General features: G+C 40.2%; 1 protein-coding gene across 1 annotated transcript in view; it reads left to right on the forward strand.

Moving 5' to 3' along the window:
- Positions 1-16,964, forward strand: part of cdc123 (cell division cycle 123 homolog (S. cerevisiae)) — a 72,227-nt gene that overhangs the window by 30,734 nt on the left and 24,529 nt on the right. The gene's annotated exons all lie outside the window — the stretch shown is intronic.

Genomic DNA, 16,964 nt, shown 5'->3' on the forward strand with positions numbered 1-16,964 from the left:
CACCCATTCATCTATACATCTCTTATACTATTTTCATACACATATTTTCAGATATGTTTGCAAGTTTACACTTTTGTCACAGTTTGGAACACAGCCCTCAATAGGAGTTGAATCCACATATTAACTTATTACCCATTACACCCTTCTCTGCTTTGAACTGTGAGGACCTTTATGGATGTATTGGAGAAGCGCATTTCCAGCACTTACCAAATACCACGGCCAGAGCTGAAGGTGACCCATGAAGAAGATCATAATGTGTGATCTTAATGTACATAGTTTTCCCTTTGTCAGTACATAAAATGTATGCTCTCCGCCACCGAACGTTATGACTCTGCACCCATAAACTAGCTGCACTTCAGTAGTGAGTAGCTAATATTACATAGCATAAATGTCATGGGCACACTAGCTGGAGCCTGGTCCGCTGGTTCTGTTGCTGCTGTGTGTCTGTTTTACTGGTAAAAATGTGTTCCCATGTGGCTAATCACATCAAAACTGCTCATAAAGACAGAATTGCTGTGTTCATGGTTCAAAACTTGTATACTGGCTGAGATTTCAAGTGGTTCCCAATAATCGGGCTTACCTAATCAGCACTTAATTAGATCTAATGTATCCACCCTCGTTATGGAGTTCGCAGGGACAAGTGATGGCTCTCCTTGCCAGACATGACACCTCCTCCAGCTGCAGATCCACATCACTTCCTCTTTACAGCTTGATGAATGCTAATGGTGGATGCAGAGCTTGTACGATGAAGTGGGGTCAGGTAATGGTGGTGGTGGGGTTGGATGTGGTGAGGGTTAGTGTGCAATGATGGGTAACTGTTCAACTAGTTAATAGATTTATCCTTCCAAAATGAACCTCCTCTTTTTCCTCCCCCTGCACCTGTCCTGAGCCCCTGGGCCGCTTGACAATTTGTTACTCTTCCCATTCTCCTCTGGTCTCATTTGCTCGGTGAACAACAAGATGGAGCATAATGGCTCCACAGCCTTTTGGAGAAGCTGTGGGTGGCTCTTTGACCCTGCAGGTGTCATTAAGTGCTTATCCATGGCAAAAAAAAAACTACATTGCAGTACGCTCAAAAATGTGTAAGAAAACAACCTTGTTATACTTTGTGGCTGTTTGATGCATGTTGCCTCACTTCTGACAACAGCCAGCAGTATAGAGACACAGTCCATCACCCAGTAACAAGCTCCACGCTGAAAAAGCATCATTACAAGCAGAGGCCGGTATTCTAATGACTTGTGTATAGCGAACCCTTGTTCTGTTTGAACATGAAGACTTATGAGTGTGGCTGCTTATAGAGTGTCCACAGCTACAGTACAGTGGGGAGTAGGGAGCAAGGCATGGCATAGTGGATTTGCTCTGATCAAAGGGACAGGACTTTGATGAATGCTGTTCATTAGGCACACCCGAGTGGGTTTAAGGGAGAGGACTAAGGGACATCAAGGGAGGGATGCAGAGAAAGAAAGAGAGATAAAGAAGAAGGGAGGGAGAGGAAATAAGATATGTCATTGAAAAGTGAGATGAGTAATATTATGCAACAATATGGAAACACATCATCTTTACAGCCAAACCCATTTCCAATGCATCTTTGCATTGAGTTTCCATTTAATTTCCAAAGTGGCCACTGGGTGGAGACAGCTGTCTTGCGAGTAAAACCTCCCTCTGCTCAGTGCTTCAGTCACAGCATGAGTCCACACATTGCGCTGACCTGTAGCTTTTTCGGTATTAATCTAAAATAAATGGGGTAGTGTGTCAGCGTGGGGAATTATGTGTTAATCTGAGGGAATGAATAATGAGTGGCCATTAAAAACACAGACACTCTGTGGACAAAAACCAACTGCCCCACTAGTCCACCTGACTGATTGTTTCATGGATGAAGGCTGACATGAACAAAATGGGGAATGACAGATGAACTCATCCTCCTCTCATTAATATCTACAACTGGATTATGAGGTTAAACTCTGCTTCGTCTGTCTGTGCTAAAGTGAGTCTCAGCTGCCGGTGTACAGCACACTGTTGTCATTATTTTGTGGGAAACTTAAGGCGTAATGGCTTAATGGGGTTCAGAGGCATATTTTCTATGACTGCCAGAAGGAAGGAATGCCAAACAAAAATCTGTCTCTTCTGTTTGCTGCAATAGCGTACAAATTGATTTGGTATGCTGTCCGCCTACATCTTTGCTGAAAAATACGGAGAGAAAACCAGATGTCACAAGAAGTTTTCTGAGACACCTGAGATTCAATTCCGGAGATATGAATACCATTTTCGAATCTGGTGCTCGGAAATTAAATGGACAGACAGCAGCAAATGGGGAGACTGTGCTTTAGACTGCTATTTTAAAATCCTCTCTTCATAGAGACTTCTACTATATATTCAATTCAATTCTATCGCAATTCAATTTAGCTTTATTTCACCAGGATAACCCACTCAGTATCTGAACTGCTTTCTGGGAGACCTATGGATTAAGCCTGTCTGTCAGGGTCTTCAAGAATGGATGCCTGATAAAGGTAGTGGTAGGTGTGAAATGTTTAATATCACGCTCCTGTGATGTGCACTGGCCAGGTGATATTTTACCTCATTATGCGACATTTCCATTAGCTCTCTCTGCCTCTGCTGATGAAACCGGAGGAGTGTTACGCAAACACAATGACGGGCAATTAGCTTCCCATGACTTCACCTAAATTACGTATCAATTATGTGATAATGAGAAATTAGACTCATTCATATGTGATGATGCTCGAGGAATTAATGTGGAGCAAGAAGAGGAAGCAGATATCCAAAATGCAGTAAGTGTTGCAAAGTATTATGATGCAAAACCAATGCAGAGATGCTGAACAATAGTATTGTGATAGGCTTTGCACTGTGTGGGTGTTCATGGCCCACACACTCTTGACAATGGAATATATGCCATATGTGTGATTTTTGTGAAATTATATTGTTATACTTCACATTTCAGGGTGAATGGATTATTTGTGGTACAGGACTAAGAAATGCATTAAACGTAAAAAAAAAATTAAAAAAAAAGCCAACTTGCTAGTTTTCTTAGAAACCACATAATTTGCACCACAAAGGCCCTCTGCTTCTTCCTTTAAGATAGATTCACTATACGACTAAAAGGGAGGGCCTGGGCCACCTTCGAAGGATAACTCTGCACCTCTTCATTATTCTTTATACGCACAATTAATGGAGGGTCTTTTTTCTCCTTTCTTCTTAAAGGGCATCTCACGAGTGATAAACTCCGGATGCAAAATGGTTTTGAAATCTCCTGAAGTGGTTTGAGGGATGAAGGAGCATGGGGAGGGTGGGTCATAAACTGTGCAGGGAACTAAATTTGGATGTGAGAGGAAGACAGGCAGGGTTAGAAATAGAGACATCAAAGGACTGAGGAAGAAAGACACAAGCTCTCTGATGGTAGTTTTTGTCTCTGAAAATGTACTCAGATACCACTTTCAACCACAAGTCCTGTGTCTGATCTGGGCTGGCGAACAAGCGTACAAACCGTGTATGACCCACTCATACCTGACGTTCTCTGGTTAATTCCTGGTCAGCACCAGTTACATCACACGTGGATGTTAGTGTACTTCCACACACATCAGTGTTAAACCATAGAATTATACCAAGTCAGTAAGTCAGTGCCTGTAACTATCTACTAAATCTATATGGTTATTTATACATGTTGGTATATTTTTGTATATTTATAAGTTTATAGTACTATAGTAATCCTGAAACAGACAACTAAAGGCCTTGTTCACAGAGATCAATCAGTTGATACATGTCAATCCAAACCAGCAGCAAATGTGGTTAGTGTAACTGTCTGGAAGAGGTATACTGTAATAGTCAGCATTTCACTTTAAAGGAAGGCTCTGACATTTTGCGAAATGCACTTGTTTGTTGTCTTACCCAGAGTTAGATGGGAGGATCAATATCAATTTCATCTCATCCAGTACAAAGAGCGGTCTGGGATGTGTTTAGCCTAGCTTAGCACAAAGACCTGGGGGAGTACATCAAATAAGCCTTACAACAGCTTCCAAAGCTGTAATATTTAGATGTATCTTATATAATATGTAGTGCTAACAATTTTTGTCTTTGTTGCCTAAAGGTTCAGTGCGTAACATTTAGGAGGATCTATTCTTCTTCTATTCTTTAGTGTATAAACACCTGAATATACAATATCGCTAGACGCCACTAAATCCTACACACTGGTTCTTTAACCTGACTTTTTTTTTTTTTTTAATCAAACTATTAATCATTTAGTTGTTTTCTTAAAATGCCATTCACATCTTCACAGAGCCCAAGATGACATCTTCAAATTTCATAGTTTTGTTTGACCAAAAGTCCAAAACCCAGACATATTCAGTTTACAAATTGTCAGTTATGTGACAAAGAAAAGCAACAAATCTTCCAAAGCTGAAACCAGAGAACATTTGGGATTAAACTAAAGCTCATTATGTAGAGTAAGGCCCTTGAATGTCAAATTTGACTTAAAAAGAGCTAATATTTGGAGTAATATCTTGTTTTCTCACTTCTTTGGAAGGTAATGATGCAGTTGCTGACTGTGAAACTCTTGAAGATTTACCATTTACTTATCTTTGAAAGATACAGTAGGTTGTTCTGCAAGTGTAAACCCACCATACATCAAGAAAAATGCTCATACAAATACCATAATAAATCATGTCATGCTGCACTGTATACCGTATAATAGGCCATACTACAAAAGCTTCAGTGTACTGTATTGTACTTGACATATTATAGCTTTTACAAGCTTTTGACACTTTGCTGGATGAAATATGAAATTCTGACATTTAAGCTTTTTATCAATGGTGATTAAAACTACTGTAACAGGGATTACACTAGAAACTGAATTTGATTGAGTTTGAGGACTGCCAACATAAAACAGTGTTTGTATTGATCCCAGTTTACATAGTCTTCAAGTTATATAAATCAGGCAGCATACAGCAGTGTATATAATGTCAAGTCTCATTCTAAATAAATCTAATTGTTTGTGAAGTTACTGGTCTCAGAAAGAGGTTAATGTCTGCTTTCTTACAGAATTCAAAACAGATGACAGAGTTTTCATCATAAACAAATCTCAAATACCTAAACTTAACTTCAATAATTTATTAATTATTAATACTTAAAATACTGTCCATATAGTAAAAGAGAATTGTTAACACGCAGACTTCACACATTATCCCTTAAGAAAAACATATGTTTTATGCATGAATGTTAGACACCAATCTCATCTAGGCAAAGTTTTTCATCTCTGGATGACTTTGGCAATATGTCTAACATGGGCACACAGCTGTATAATTAGTCCCTGTTAAATATGAACAATGCAGTTGGTTGCACTGGGCCAAGATTCATTTACAGGAGACAGGACACATGTGCATAGCATCTATTGCAGCTGGTTTATTCTGGCCTATTCAGCAGTAATGTACAAACCATCAAGGTGCATTACAGGGGAACTATACATATTTTACACAGCAGTCTGTTTACAGGAAAGTACTATGTAAAAAGAGTTATATTAAGCCTTTTGAGGATCCAAAGAGAGCTGACCAAAGTGATGTCACTTGGACGATCAGTTGGGGCTAAATACCGAATGTTTGAAAAGGAATTACATGAGCATGTGGAGTTACAAAGTGCTGAATTCACGAGACCTCTGTAGCCTGCGGATGAGAACTGAGCTTGTGGCTAGTGGCTCGGGGCTACATTAGCCGCTACTAGCATTAATACAAAACGAATCTCTGACTGAACTGTTGACGACTGAGTTGCAACATGGGTATTGGAGATACCAGGTTTTGACAAAGAGAAAGAATGCATAGAATAAAATATAATATCTCTGGTTCAGCTGTATCAATTGTGATAATAATAATAAAAAAAACATGCTCATTGTGCAATTCAAAATGTGTATATTATTTCTTTTAATTGATGTATGACTGTCTTTAAGTAACTATTGAATTGCAATAAAAGTGAGTTTTCTAGTGGCCTGAAATTGTAATTTTCAGTTAATAAATTAAAGGTTGGGGTTAGGGTTGAATATAAATGTTTACTGAGGAGCTATTATACCATTTGAAACATGTCAAATGACTGTAGAAACACTAGTCATTTAGTGCTATGGGTCAGTGGAGATTTTTATTATCAGCCATTTAACTTAAAGAAAGTATGGCTACTAGCCTAGCCAACCTAGACACAGCGATAATACTGATGGTTTACTGCTTCATTGAACTTAAATTCTCAGTTTCACTGTCTCCCTTCACAAGGCATCAGAGTGCAGATTGGGTGAAACACAAAAAAAAACACAAAACCCTTGTATTGCGAGGGATTCACTCTAGTCAAAACACTTCAGGAGAGTAGATAGAGGTTCTTGAAATATCGGTCACAATCACAGTGAAAAGGCAGACTGACCTTAATAGTGTATAATCTGGTTTCAAGAACACACAGACACACAATTACATCAGGGAATGAGACTATGAAAAAACCTGTCAGTCAGGATTATAAATCTTGGCTCCATTGCATCTGATTAAGTAGGTATCTTGAGAGACCTCGATTAAAGCAAAATAGTTTGAATGACAGTATAAGTGCAGGTCTACACCAACTGATACTAGATCAGCAGATATTCCATTGCAGCTCTATAGCCAAATCTCTGTTGTATAGTTCAGAGCTGAGCTGTCATATTGAGTCTGCACTCATTCATTGGAGCGTAATCCCATATTGAGGAGTAATCCACAGGCTGAACAGTCAAAGAGAGCTCTCCTTCTTTACCCAGCCAAGCCTTACTGAGGTGGCTGAGGGGATTTTACAGCACTCACTGCTCTGTCTGTAGGGTCAATGAGAGGTGACAATAGACCAGAGCATTCACAAGGTATAAACTGGTTAAAATTCACACACACGTAAAGCACAATGTCAGATTTCAGGGCCGTACACGGTGGAAAGGGTGCAGTAGGACATCGTTTGAATTTTCATTAGTTGGCATTTGTTGTGTACTCAGCAGAAAACACTGGGGGCCACACTTGGGTGCATGTACGTGTGATGCATGCAAACACACATACTCATTTCAAGGTATATGGTAGACTGATTGACTTGTTCTACATGCATCATTCATAATTCTCACTGTCTGCTAAAGATATATTCTTTGGGGGGAAATTCCCCACATCAGCACTCTGCGGTAATTTGCTGCAACGCTCGGGACATGCCACAGTTGAATGGCAAGCTAAATTGCAGCAGGGAGCATTACCTCCGAAAGGTGCCTTGCTAGCTCTTAGACAGGGCTATTAGCACTGGAGTGAGCCCAATGATACGGCGGTCCCCAGGGAGCAGGGGCCGTAATGATGACAGTCACCACCACTCTCCATCTATCTGTGCTTCTGCTCAACTGAGCTGGTAAATGTAAGACACCAATCAAACAGCATGCAATTTGCATATCCGTACTTTATTTCAACTCTGCTATTCTAGATACCAGGTGATTTATATCAGGTGAGTCCCACACCAAAGCAAACTATGAGCCAATAGTACATGGTACTATAGCCTAATAGGCCATACAGTATACGACTGGCTTATATGTGAATTGACAAGTAAAAATCCTCACTTTAAAATGGCTATAAAAAATATTTATTTTTGTGTATTGACAGCTTGCAGTGAGCACTCCTTTTTCAGCTCATTGTTTTGGTTTTTGGCCCATAACTTTTGCGTTTTAATTCACTTTAATGGCTTTATCTCATTTCCAGGTGCAGCATTGTAGCTGTTTTCAGTGATAAAGCTAGATAACTAAACAAAAAGTGTTTTGTATGCTACCTTCCCACCACCGAATGGCAGACTGACAAAGTTAGTGACTAGTTAATGAACATAGTGGAGCATTTAGCTGCTAATGAGCCAGATAATTCCCTCAGGAGTCAATGGATTCTGAAAACCGTTTAAGTAGTCTAAATATTGGATCTTACATCCATTAGGAGGACGGAAACACAAATTAATGCTAATTTTGCTCTGTGCTGTATGTGAAAATAAACTGTTTGCTAACATGCTAACATCTTAGGCATACTGACGCCATAAGGTGATAATATGTTAGTTTGTTTAAATTTCATTTCTATTGCCCCCAAGTGTCCAAAAAGGCTACTGCAGGTATAAAGTTTATTTCACCAGCCACAGTCTTGTCAGTGAACACTTGTTTCTTTTGTCTAATTTTGTAAAGCAATCCCCCCAAAATACACACAAAAAATTCCAGGACATGCTACTTTAAAAAGTTAATTAGTTTTTCGAAATTATCAATGGAAAACAACCTGTGGCACAATATGTCACTCGCGCTCATCCCTGGCTGTTGTGCCCCAGAAGCCATCTCACCTTGCCTGGCAGTGACTGGTACACCTGCAACATGCTCTCTCTGTCTTATCACCATTAGCCAGACACCAGCCATAACAAACAACCTGTAATCCTCTTAGAGCGGTAGAGAAACATTGGCTCCGCAGACCCATATATCACCATTAATAGAGTGAGACAAGAACTCTCACACAGTTAAATACGCTACTTATTTCACTTCTTCACGTTATCATTTAATTTGTTTTTTGTTTTTTGTTTTGCTAGTGGAAATCGGATCAATAGGAATCAGAATCCAGGTATATTGAGAAATATTTTAAGCTACAATGGCATGACATAAGAGAGGAGGATGAATTTTTCAGGACCTTGCTCTAAATTTGGAGTTAATTTCATGGTGTGAAACAGTATATCCACAAAGCTCTCTCACAGACTTATGGGACAAAGCGTCAGACACAGCATGTGTGTGTTGGCATTCATAGCTCTGAGCATGTGTGTGTGCTACTAATGACCTTGAGTGTCTCCTGCATGTCTGCCACTGTCACCAGGCTGGCACAGTTTTTTGATTAGGAGTAATTAATGCTCTCACATCTGGTGGGAGCTCCCTCATCACTTCTTAAATTTGGCTCTCTCTCGGTTTCCCCTCATGCTTTCTGTATACCTCTCCTTTTAATTTATCTATCTCTATTTCCAAACCATACAGACAAGCATTGATTATCTAATGTATCTTACTTCTGGGTGTTGAAGATATTCTCTATACCATCCTCAACTGAACTTACCAGGAACTGTGTGTCTATGTTGATACGGGCGAGTCTCTATCATTGTCACCTTAGCTGTTGCAGAGCGTTTGATCTGCTTTCCATGCTAACCCGCGCTGCTTCACGGTGCAAGAGATGAAACGGCTGTTTTCTGGCAGCCTGAGCAAAGCAAATCCCCCGGCAGTGATCCTTAACCAGTTTGGCCTCTCCCAGGAATTTACATCACATGCTCACAAGAAAAAAGAAATACAGGAAAATAAACAGTTGGCCTGAGAGCGTCTCCCTCCAATTACCAACAACAGATGTGAGTCGTGGTAGACACGGGAGTGGGAAAAAAAATGGCATAGTGCTGCATGCTGACATCTGATAGTTAAAGAAAATGTATGATCTGTGTCAGTTTTAAAGATAAACTACTGCTACAGCACATAATCACATAGATTCTTGTTGGCTTATGATTTTTCCCGAAAACTTTCACATTGTGTGTAAAAACTGCTATTTCTGCTTAAAATTTGTATGTGTGTGCGCTTGCATTCTCATACATAGCTCAGATTCAGAATCGGGTTTATTGCCAAATAAGTTTACACATAGGAGGAATTTTGCCTTGGTGCATTGGTGCATAGAAATCATAATCAAGCAAAATTTAAGAGCTGTACAGGAATGTGCAAAATTGTCTGGGATGATATTTGCAATTTGCAAGATAGAAAACTAATGTAATGCATATATATACAGGGTGTAGCTGTTGATAGCATTAGTATTAGAAAAACTGATAAGTACCAGCGGAAAAATGATGTTGTACAGGAACAAGATCCATTCCTCTACAGTGGCAATAAACAACACATCGGCCCGCTGATAACTGTTAAAAGTATATTTAGGGCCTACAAACAGTAATGTTGACAGTAATAAGCGGCATACAACGGCTATGTACAAAACACACATCCAAGAGTCTCGTAATAGAACAGTGAACCCAGCTACAAGTACCAACACAGTAACTCACAAAGGGCCACAAATGTGCTTTTAGTGACTGTCAGATCCCTATCTTGGCTGGCTAGCTCTGACTAGCAACTCTGTGTTGTGTCCATGCTACTGAGCAGCAGTCTGTCAGTCTCCCCTGTGTAATGTTAGCCTGGGCTCTGATAGAGCAGCAACCAGGAGTGGTTCCAAACAGTGGCCAAATACTGAACGGCCGCTATCATGAAGGGCATCATTAGGGCAGACAAACACTGACACATTGGGACAGACACGCTGTTATTCATGCTGTTGTATTTTGGGTTTTGGAGAAAGAAATCCCAAGCTTGACGGACCTGCCATGCCTAGTTACAGTTGCTAAGCTATGACTGGACAATAGCTGTTTTGGGGAGAGGTTTATCAATTTGTTCACTCCAAAAGTCCACTTTCCCCCAAATGGAGACTCATTTGATGTTCTAATGGTTTATGGGTGAGGTTACACAAGGTAAACCATAAATGGCAACCCAGGATTTTGTTCCTGGACAGCGACCAGCTCAGCTGTCAACACCAGCCCATTGACCGCTGTCCACACAGCAACACACCCTGCCTTGGTCCCTTGGCTCCCTCCATTTCCCTGGCTCAGTACAAAGAGCAGCTGACTGCCAGAGAGAGGGCCATGTCCAGCTATTATCACTCCCAGCATGGGGTAACATGCAGACAGACAGGGCGGGGGAACTCCAGGCGTGTGTTTGTCTGTTCAAACCTCAGTCAACTTATTTTTATTATTATGCTTTTCCTGCTCCTCCTCATTCATTGCGAGACCATAGTTTAATTTTTAATTAGAAGATAGTATTGCTATAAGGAATTAATTTCTAAAATAGTGGGATTTATAATTTTTTGTGGCTACAAATTGAAAATGGCTCAAAATGCTATTGTTATAGTGTCTTTGTTTGATGGTGCTCCTCTGTTTGACAGTGCCAACCTTTAGATCAGATCATATCTTTTGTCAAGATTCACCTGCCTGCCTAATATGGAGTCATGGGGTTGGAGAAGTAAAGCTTAAGATTTGGGGGGATTGCATCTATGGATTCGGCCTAGCAGGGGGTCTTAACCGAGATGTTCTGTCTATCTGGAGATTGCTGGAGTTGGGGGATGTGCAGAGATAAATATTCAGCAGAGATGCACACAGGTGAAAGGCCATCAATGCATGACCGCATGAATAAACATCGTCCCCTGTTCCGCTACAATTACAGCCCACGAGCAAGTGGCTGAAGTAATTGACGCCCCAAAATGCTCTCAGAGCCACTGGACCAAATTGGAAATTGGGTTTCCACCTACATGATAACTAGCGATGGCTTGACCACTGGGCATATTCTCTTTTCTTCCTCTAATGGTCTGTTCTGTTTAGGCTTTCATCCATGATGGTTGGCTGTGTGTGCAATGCCATTTTTTGGTGATTAAATATAGCAAAATATGCAGTATATAAAATATATTATTGGGCAATAATAAGGGAAGTTTTGACAGCAGAAGTAAACTTTGCAATAGCTAGTATTTATATAACCAGGCACTGTAGCTTGCGGGCTTCGGCAGGCAGACAGTGCACCAGGCCCAGCGGGCCGAGCAGCAGTCCCAGTATGTGGGCGGCTCCAGGCCCACAGTCGCTCCATAGCCCATGAAGAGGGCTGCGAGGGCTGATAAGACCCAAATCTGTTGGGTCCCCTGGAGCCAGAGCTGGCCCTCAACAGCCCTGACCTGCAGTCAAAACACAAAGAAGACTGTAGGGTGCACAGAGGGACACGCTCAACTCTTTGCTACAGCTTTTCCACAAATTCACAGGAAACTGTCAACAATAAATCACAGGAATCAGCCCTGAGGTGGATTGGATTTAATGAAGTGAGTTAGTTCAGAAAAGACTGATGGATATTTTTGCTGTCGCAATGGCATTAATGTTTCAGGGAGAGGAGAGGTGACGATTCAATTTAGGAACCCAGTCTTTTCTCTATCACTGAATGCGAGCTAATACATCAATAGCACGGTGAGTAATTAGAGGTTCTAGGCTATCTTTAGATGGATCAAGACATTAGCAGCCACAGGCAAGGGAAATGAGCTGAGTCAAAATCATTTATATTGTTCAAACAAATTAAAGCTGAAAGCAGTCGTCCACAGTGCAGCTCTGGATTGTTCTGAATTCACACAGTCAAATGAGCAAAGACCTGCATTCCTATTCAGAGCAATACACAATTACTGGGAATTCACAGCACATTTAAATAGAATAAATAAACCTGGGAAATTTAAAACTAATCAAGCCTGTTGAATTATGCAGTAAGGTGTGCTATTCGCTCGACATGGCCAGCTATTTCTACGGGAAAAAAGAGAGGGCAATCTTTTGCATTCTTAGTGATTTATTTGATTATATAAAATAGAGGACAAAGGCGGACCAGGCATGGGCAACTGCTGTATGGTAGCCACATATCTAAAGCCCTGATGGTCCCCTATGGAGACAGAGATAAAACCAGAGCACGCATCAAAATGCAACATTAGTCATGTGGTCACCGGCTTCCAGGAGCATTAAGCAGACACAATCTCTTGGCTTGAGGGAGCACGGTTCTGCAATACGGTGCATCAGTGCGTGGATCTATTTAACAGATTAGTGCCATGTTAATTTCCCAAATTTTTTATAAAGCATGGTATTGTTTTTTTTACTGCTCCTCCTTTAATAGTTTGTCTTTTTTATGTCCAGCGCACATTTAGAATAATTTTACAGATAATCTAAATGTGTTTCCTTTTGAATAAACATGGTTTTAAGTTGTGTTTTTCCTTTGAAAGGCTAATATGTAAAACTGAGGTGCATACCCACATGACCGCAGTACACAGCACTTATGTTTCATCTTCTCCTACCAGCATGTCCAAAAAAATAGAGAAGCTAACAAATGATCAAAAGAGGAATGAGACACATACACGTAGCCAATGTGTACATCATCCGACAAAGGAACGACATCTCCCCAAGAGATTCCATTTCCAATTCCCAGATTACAGCCCCACTGGTTAAACGCTGATTGAAGATTATTTAATCATCTCCAAGAGAATGTCTGCGCATATCTTAGACCAAAAAAGATTAAAATAAGATTCTGGTCAGGGAGTCTAATTATGGAAATCCCAAGAAGAAATATTGAACTAATCACTTGTCATTTACATCTTCAAAGGAAATTACAAGTTACAACCACTTGATTCAACTGGAACAGTATTAGCAATTTATTAACGGGCATGTATCAAAGCCTATACATTTTTCCACAGGTAGTGAGGAGTATTTAGGATAACAAAAAGTGGGCTCAATATCTAAGCCTGTCTGTAGGCATGACTCTCAAACTCTGTGGCATATCTTTGTTGTCAGGAAAAGTCCAGAACTTGATGATGACTAAATGAGCAGGTGTTAGATGCTTTATGCTAATGGCCTTGTTTGTTTGAGGCCTGAGGCAGCTCTAATGTGCTTTGCCCAAATTGTAAAAACCACTTAAGCAATCTGAGCCGCAAATTTCTCCATATTTTTGCATTTTATTTGTTTATTTCTGCAGTCAAACTGGGTTTTTGTCATAATTTTTCCAACTCTGCAGTCATCATAGGTCCAGATATGCAGCACTGTGTGTGAATAAAGACACACTTGTACATAATACAAGTTCAAAGATACAACTTTTTAACAAAATTATACAGCAGGTGCATGCATATAAATTCGAGTAGGGTTTACCTCATTGTTAAAGAAACTGCATTTACATCACTGTGAATTTGTCCTCCAAATTTATACAGTAAATAAAAATTTTTTGGCAATAAATATTCCAAACCATTGTCATTCAATGTAATCGGCTTTGGCAGAATCATCCAATATCAACATTTTGCTTGATGGTGTTGATGTTTTTATTCAAACTATAAAAAGTCCAGCAGTCAGTAGGTATGAACATTTTCTTTGACAGGGTGAAATACACAGAAATTAACAAAATTATATAAATACTTTATAGGCTTGCCTTTTGTACAGATAGCATGAGGAAACCATTGAACAACCCCACTAAGTTCTGTTTCAATGCTGTGATGTGAGATCTCACCTCAAAAACAGAATCTTTTCTTGAAGAAGCATTGGGAATAATAAAGAAAAAAAGTTAACTGAAGCTGGTTTTCTGTGTCCACAAGTCGATCATAAATAGTGAATTGGTCCTCCGTGAGCCACCACATGAGGAGCTAAGATTGAGTCTTTTCTGGTCAGCGTAGTCCATCTCTGAACCCAATCAACATTTAATATTTGAGGTAGCTCAGGTGAGGAGAGGCGATGACAGTGCACACACATGGACACACACATACACACACACGCTATTACAACAAAGTTACTTAAATACATATATACTCACACCTACTGCAACACAATCATTTACACTCGCTTCCAACCATAGCTTTGAAGCAATGAAAGTCACAGTCTGAAGGGAGAGAAAAGTAATAGGATTGCTCAATTAGGTGCCAAATGGCTTTCTGGGGGCCAGTATTTCATCTCCACTGCCACTGCAAGCAAAGTGGAAAGAGAAGCATAGGCTTCTGAAAGGTGAGTGCAGACATAAGCTGCATATTGGAGTGATTTTATTGCCTTTAAAACAGAGGTCTTTTACTTGCTACGGTACTGGGCCTCTCAAGGACTATCACCCAAATTACCTGGATAACATGTATGCTGATGACATCCTGAATCAACCCAAGCATTCTCTGATGGTATAAAAGTAAGATCACATTTTAATGCAAGGCTGCGCAATGCATTGTATTAATGGAGGGAGTACAAGGGAAAAACAACGTACAAATACAGCAAGGATGTCTTCTACTTCACAGAGAAATGCGCCCAGTGCACTGTAGGCAAAGACTGCTGACAATAATGACCACTCATTGTTTCACCTCCTTCCTTTGCATCAAATCCAATTGCTACTTTTAAATAACAATAACAACAGGGAGCCAACAGCGGCAAAGGCAATTTAGAGATTTAAGCCTTCTTCTGTAATCACCCTCACACAGAGTGATGTGTTATTCCCAAGAACTAACCAGTGAGGCCTAAAACTAAATATTCAACCTTCAACTTGGTCTTGCTTTTAGTTTTGTCAGTCCACCATTGTGCCTTGAAGTACATGACACTGCATATACTGCCATATAGGATAACTCCATTAAAACAATGCAGTCAATCAACATTTTGTTAAATATTACAAATATTGTAAATATGATTTCTTGCTGAGAGTTAGATGAGTTACATAAGTAGCTACTGTCAGCAGCCGGTTAGTTTTAGAGGTGCTGGCAGGCAGATATCTTTCCTTTGGACAGAGTCAGGATAGCTGTTGAAAGTGGTATCGATTTTCACATCTAACTCTCAAGAAAGAAAGTTTGAGAAAGTCAAATTATCAAATTAGGCAGGCGCAATCCCTCATCTTACTCAAACAAAATTCTGAAACAGGTACTGAAAAACCCCAAATTTCACATATCCCTCCAAACAAAACACAGAGGTCAGGAGAGTCTGTAATACCAGCAGCCCCTCTGTTACCTAGGCAATCCTAGATCAATAACATTCACAACATGTTTGTTGTTAGACCCCAAAGATCCTGTAAACCTGAGTTTCTGTGACTCCAGGGCTTGGCATATTGGGATTTCCATCCTACTAGTATTTTATTTACCATATTACTAATTCAGTATGGCCTTGTTATCCAGCCCAGCTCCTCCTGGGAGGCACTGGCGTAATTGTGTTCAGCAGATCTCTGGTGTAGAATCGCTGAAATCCCTGACCGGGTCAGAAATGAGAATATCAATAAAAACAGACCCTGGATGATCTTTGCTTGTGGCAAAACTTCACTGCTGCACAGCACTGGATGGCAAGGTTTGTAATTACATTCCCCTGAATAATTGAAATCACTGTCCTCCGGCTATAAGTTCATCTAACTGAATGTTCAATATTACATCATTTTATATATCATATATTTTACATGCTGTCTCTCTGGCAGTCGTTCCAGGAGACATTTAAAATGTCACAGTGAGGAAGCCTTAACAGCAGAGTCAACAGCTGACGATGCCAACTTGGTCAAATATGAACTTTTGTCAGTCCACAGACGTCTGTGCTCCAGGCTGTCACACAACAGGCCTTCTCATCTCATGTTAGCTGACACTACAACCGTGATCTGCAAGGCTGTGCTAGTTATCTGTGGAAGGGGGAGGTGTTCTGGTCACTCTGCACTCATAAATTGCCGTTGGGGTTTATGGCAGTGCAGTAGCAGAGCAGGTCTTGTCAGTTCATTATCACAGTAGTATAGCTTTCTGTTTTCATGATGTCTCCTCGCTCTGCAAGGATTTATCTCCAGCACTGTGGATATGTATATGTCACTGCCCCTTTGCTATCCAACAGAGGGCTAAGACACAACACTGTTTCAATCATCAGCTTACCCTAAGCAGGGACATTTTTCACACAGATCAGCTTTAACCGCTGATGGCTTTGGTGTTTTCTTTGAATTTGGATAGCAGAACTAGCTGTATACGTCAGTTCGATGAAGCAATGTTTTCTATCCCCTTTTTCACAATGCTTTACATCCTACCTAAGCTGGTAACACCAATGCTGACCTTTACTGGAAAAAGTGTCTCTTATCTCCTTCTTGCTTAATTAGCTATCCATGTGGTAACACCTTTACAAGACTATAAATATGCTTGCATCGTTATTGTCTTGTTATCAGACATTGCAGGGGCTTAATATCTTTCTCAGTTCTCATTAGCGTCAAATAGAGGGCATATATGCACTACTGAGATAGCGTGAAAGTGACTTTTACGTAAAAGGGAGAATCTATATAATGCTACTTAACGCTATACTATCTGCACACAGTAAGCCTAAGTCGTCTAGATAACAAAATGTGAAGGAGGTATAAAGGAGTAAGAATAGATGTATTGTATAGAAAATTGTCTAAT

This window comes from Morone saxatilis, unplaced genomic scaffold, assembly GCF_004916995.1.
Source record: "Morone saxatilis isolate NCDOM2014 unplaced genomic scaffold, NCSU_SB_2.0 Contig3, whole genome shotgun sequence".
In the NCBI taxonomy this organism is placed as follows: Eukaryota; Metazoa; Chordata; class Actinopteri; family Moronidae; genus Morone; species Morone saxatilis.